Source organism: Bombina bombina, chromosome 8 (genome assembly GCF_027579735.1).
Source record: "Bombina bombina isolate aBomBom1 chromosome 8, aBomBom1.pri, whole genome shotgun sequence".
NCBI classification, from domain to species: Eukaryota; Metazoa; Chordata; class Amphibia; order Anura; family Bombinatoridae; genus Bombina; species Bombina bombina.
Window position 1 is genome coordinate 20,214,495 of NC_069506.1, and position 6,284 is coordinate 20,220,778.

The window sequence follows — 6,284 nt, forward strand, 5'->3', positions numbered from 1 at the left end:
TTTTGGATCAGCACCTGGGTAGCGCTTGCTGATTGGTGGCTAAATGTAATGCAAATATATATATATATACAGATCACATTTTTTTAAAAGAGCAATCTCAAGAGTACTGCGTACTGAAGAAAATCACATAGATAAAAATAGATCTTTCAGGTAAACAGCAAGTAGATGATGGTCCTTATCTTGTTAATTTACAATATTTTAACCATTTGTCAGCCAAAGAGGACTTCAATGCTTCATAGCCCTCACTGATGACCTAGGGGTTAAAAGATGAAGAAAAACAATAAAAAATAATGTTATAATTAACATTTCCACTATGTTTCCATATTTTTATGCCCTTGGCTGTATTTCAGGAACAATGGCTATACCTCCTTCTGTATGTGCACGTGCTTATATCACATTGTCCTCCTTACAATTGATTTGATGTGCAGTGTGTTGATGTTTGGGTATCTGATTCTACAGGAATTTTCCTGGTCCTTGGAACATCTCATTGTTCTCTGCTTAGGCTCAAAATAGCATGTGTGTAAAAATAGCTCTGCTATAGGTTTTTTTTCACAACATTGCCCCATGGAATTGAAGTTAAACAAACAATTTACAGGGGCCATAGAAAAATAAATCATGAGGATACTTTAAGGCTTAGATAAATATAGCATGAAATGAAATGTATATTACGCACTTTAAAAACGTATCATTTGATCCATAGTAACCATTTTTGTTGTATACAGTAGACAAGTACTTGTGCATGTATGGTGAACCTATGCCCATGGTGGCACTAATAAGACATTAACTGGCTCTTCTGCTCTGGGCTACCACCATATTGCTTGATTTTACTGGAGGCAATCATACTGCTTAATAAACTCATTTTCTTATGAATCCATGATATATGTAATAAATTAAAGGGACATAAAGACTCTGTAATGTAGTAGAGGGATTTATCATTGCACTATTGCTTGCATATAACTGTGTGTTTAAATCCTGTGGGTTAAACACATATTTTAAGTCAGCTCCAGAGTGGAAATGCAGTATGGGAGCTAGCTGAACACATTTAACCAACCAATGACGAAATATACAGTATGTGTATAGACACCAATCAGCATATAGCTCCCAGCCTACATAGGTATTCTTTTCAACAAAAGATAACAAGATAATGAAGTAACTTTAAAAAAATGAAAGTACATATAAATGTCTCTTAAAACTTTATGCTTTATCTGGTCCATTTACTTTAATTTTGCCTTTATTGTCAAATATGAAATATATATTATGGATATATTATGTTTCTGTAGTGTCCCTTTTTAAAAAAAGGCACTATAGGTACTTAAAGGGACAGTCTAGTATAAATTAAACTTTCATTATTCAGATAGTACTTTTAATTTTAATCAACTTTTCAATTTACTTTTATCATCAAATTTGCTTTTTTCTCTTGGTATTCTTAGTTTAAACTAAACATAGGTAGGCTCATATGCTAATTTCTAAGCCATTGAGGGCTGCCTCTTATCACATGCTTTTTAAATCTCTTTTCAACACAAAGAGACAGAAAGTACACATGGGCTATATAGATAACACTGTGTTCAGGCACAGGGGGTTATTTAAGATTTAGCACAAAACAATGCTAAATTTAAGACAATAGATAATAAACAGTCACAGTCATGTGATCAGGGGGCTGGAAGAAGGTTCCTAGATACAAGGTAATCACAGAGGTAAAAAGTGTATTAATATAACAGTGTTGGTTATGCAAAACTGGGGGATGGGTAATAAAGGGATGATCTATCTTTTAAAACAATAACAATTCTATGGTTGACTGTCCCTTTAAGAGAATTTTTTAAAAAGATTATTGATAATTTGGGCACAAACTCTTTAGGAAGTCATTGTCTTGTTGCCAAGATGCCACATTCTATTTATCAAAAACCTGAGATCACTTTGTGTCTGCCAATGGCAGCTCAAGGTTTTTTTTAGATGTGGCTACATCATCACCAGTTCTTAGTATAGCACCATAATACTCATTTCCCAGACACAACATCTCTCTGACTGATGTGGCACAACACCGGTGAGAACTCAAGACCAAGTGGGCACAAACAATATGTGTTTATGAATAAATAGAACATATTCTTCTATGTGAAGAACATTGGAATGTGAAATATTCATATTTTCATGTCGGGTTAGCGCACTTTAGAATATGCGATCGTGTTTGTGCGTAGTGTGTTAAATTTTTTCCACTTTTCTTGCTCCATTGAGCATATTCTAAGTAAGGATTTTTAAGCGTGTCTGGTAATCACGTGAGCGTAAACAGTTTACTTTCAACTTGCAATACGAATGCAACCCGACTCGCGCAAGAAGCTTACTGCTAGGCTAGCCCAGTTAACGCTCGTGCAAGAGCATTAAATAGCACTCCACTTGTAATCTGACCCAATGTGTTTAAAGAGTAAACCTAGTTATGCTTATAGGGACTCGGCAGTATGACCATGTCTTTAGCACTCTATGTGCAACAATGTATAACATTACTACAGACATTGGGGCCTATTTAACAAATGTCTGCCGACATGATCCGACAGACATCGCTGAATGCGGAGAGCAATACACTCTCCGCATTCAGCATTGCACCAGCAGCTCTTGTGAATTGCTGGTGCAATGCCGCCCCCTGCAGATTCGCGGTCAATCGGCCGCTAGCAGGGGGTGTCAATCAACCCGATCGTATTGGATCGGGTTAATTTCACGCGATCTCTGTCCGCGACCTCAGAGCAGGCGGACAGGTTATGGAGCAGCGGTCTTTAGACTTTAACTTGTGTTTCTGGCGAGCCTGAAGTTCCATACGGAGCTTGATAAATGGGCCCCATTGTTGCAAACACTTCTGCTATAGAATGCTAAACACACGTGCACTCTCTTCAGCTCCTCTCAGCCCACCTAGGTTTACTCTTTAACAAAGGACACCACATTTGCTAAGTAGTAGTCATTTGGAAAGGAATGGCATGATTTACATGAAAGCTTCATTTTGACTTTGTCTTTAAGCCTTATTTTGTGAGCTGAAATAGAATAGTTGTCTATAAGGTACACATTTGTAATTAGCTGTACATAAGATCACAAATGAATGAATATTGCCTTTGTCATTGCTATATTCTTGTGTGTTTTGTCTGTTATTGAATGTTCATTAGCGTTTCCCACAAATAGTTTGCCCTGTTGGTGTTTGTTGCTGGACCCTGCACAAGTGGGTTCCAGTGATTTCTGGTGCTATTTTTAGCTGAAGTCTAGCGGTACCCAGCTTTCAGTACAAATATGGTTAATGTGTTTGCAGAGTCTGTTATGATTGCAGACATCCTTTTATTGCATGGGATGTTGGTGCTTACGGTACAAGTTCCCTTTTGTCTATCTCAGGCTGCTCTATCTGGGTGTGTTACGGTTTTGGAGCAGGATGTTTTTCTCATTTTGTAAAGAAGAGGATTCTTGGTTACTTAAATTATCTTTATTTGTTTGTGTATGTTGTGTATCTTGGTGCTGATCAATGGGAGTATGTTTATCACATGATGGCAACAACGCAAGTGGAGTTTATGGGGGGGGGTCTTAATGGTAAAAAAACGTTCTTCAATAGTTAACTCATTTGTTTCCAGCAAGAGAAAGCTCTATAGTTACTATGGTATACTCTGTAGCCTGGGCTTTAAAATGTACAAAGAGTTTTCCTTATAAAACAAATATAGGAATTGGAAAAGATCATATAACATTAGTGCACATAGCCCAAAGACTTTACATTACATTATCTTACTTTATCCCATATCAACATTTATTAAAAAGGCAGACTAGACAGCAGGGTAGATGAACGCATCACTTATCAATTCCCCTAAAAAAAAAAAATTGTAATATACCTTTAGGGCCAGATAACAAGGGTAGCGCAAAATTGCCCTCACGCGAGCCCGATATTTGCGCTCCACTCAGTAATACCAGCGCACGCAAATGTGCGCTGGTATTACAAGTTAGGTTCAATTGCAGGGAAACTTTGCGCTCACGAGAGCGCGCTTCCATACACTCCAATGGGAGCTTCATTCTCAAGCTGTGAGACATAGCATGAGAACTGGCAGAGCGAAGGGGGTAAGTTGCGCAGCGATGGGCAGCAAATGTTAAATATATATGTATATGAATATATACACATATTAACACATAAATATATATTTATATAAGCATATATAAATATTTTTACTAGGAATAACACAGTGCACAAAGACCACAATGTAAAGGCACCCCACAACCGCTCAGTTTAAGCCCTCATAACTGCTTCTTGCAGTTATTTAAAAAAATAAAATAAAAATGCTACATTTTTTTTATTTTAAACAACTACACTACACTTAAATTTAGGGTCAGTTGTGGGACATTTTGAAAATTAACCAGAGATCTGAACTTGTAACGGCTGGTTATTTATCGTGCACCTGTAAATGGGTGAACTTGCCCGTTTAACGGATACGTGATAAATTAGCGCTCTACTCTCTCTTGAGTGCATACTGCAGACTCCAGAACAATGACCCTGAGACATGCTACACACACTGATTGTTTGGTCAGTGCATTCCTGTGACATACTTCTTGAAAAGTCTTTTGTGTAGGTTTATCTTATCCTTTGCTGTGGCCAGTTAAGGATAGATATTAAAGGGAGATGAAACCCAAACATTTTCTTTCGTGATTCAGATAGAACATACAATTTAAAACAACTTTCCAATTTACTTCTGTTATCAATTTTACTTCATTCTCTTGGTATTCTTTGCTGAAGGAGCAGCATTGCACTACTGGGAGCCAGCTGAACACATCAGATCAGCCAATGACAAGAGGCATATATGTGCAGCCACTAATCAGCAGCTAGCTCCCAGTACTGCATTGCTTCGCCCAAACCTACCTACGTATGATTTACAACAAAGGATACCAAGAGAACAGCGCAAACTAGATAATAGAAGTAAATTGGAACTTTGTTTAAAAATACTGCTCTATTTGAATGATATAAAAAGAATATTTCATATCCATTTAATGAACTCTTGCCCTGATCAAGCAATCACTGCTGTATCATGTTGCAGGGTTTGGAACTGGCAAGGCACACTCCAGAAATTAAATTTTGTGTTTAATATCTTAAGGTTCAACAATAGTTAAAAAATAACTGTAAAAATGTCTCCTTGAAGTGTTTTAAAGGGACAGTCTACACCAAAATTTTTCTTATTTAATAAGATAGATAATCCCTTTATTACCCATTCTCCGTTTTTGCATAACCAACACAGCTATATTAATATACTTTTTACCTCTGTGATTACCTTGTATCTAAGCCTCTGCAGACTGCCCCTTATCTCAGTTATATTAATATACTTTTTACCTCTGTGATTACCCTGTGTCTAACCCTCTGCAGACTGCTCCTTATCTCAGTTATATTAATATACTTTTTACCTCTGTGATTATCTTGTATCTAAGCCCCTGCAGACTGCCCCCTTATCTCAGTTATATTAATATACTTTTTACCTCTGTGATTACCTTATATCTAAGCCTCTGCAGACTGCTCCCTTATCTCAGTTATATTAATATACTTTTTACCTCTGTGATTACCTTGTACCTAAGCCTCTGCAGACTGCCCCTTATCTCAGTTATATTAATATACCTTTTACCTCTGTGATTACCTTGTATCTAAGCCTCTGCAGACTGCCCCTTATCTGTTATATTAATATACTTTTTACCTCTGTGATTACCTTGTATCTAAGCCTCTGCAGACTGCTCCCTTATCTCAGTTATATTAATATACTTTTTACCTCTGTGATTACCTTGTATCTAAGCCTCTGCAGACTGCTCACTTATCTCAGTTATATTAATATACTTTTTACCTCTGTGATTACCTTGTATCTAAGCCTCTGCAGACTGCTCCCTTATCTCAGTTATATTAATATACTTTTTACCTCTGTGATTACCTTGTATCTAAGCCTCTGCAGACTGCTCCCTTATCTCAGTTATATTAATATACTTTTTACCTCTTTGATTACCTTGTATCTAAGCCTCTGCAGACTGCCCCCTTATCTCAGTTATATTAATATACTTTTTACCTCTGTGATTACCTTGTATCTAAGCCTCTGCAGACTGCCCCTTATCTCAGTTATATTAATATACTTTTTACCTCTGTGATTACCTTGTATCTAAGCCTCTGCAGACAGCCTCCTTATCTAAGTGCTTTTGACAGACATGCAGTGAAGTCAATCAGTGAAGACTCCTAAATAACTTCACGGGAGTGAGCACAATGTTATCTATATGACACACATGAACTAACACTGTCTAACTGTGAAAAA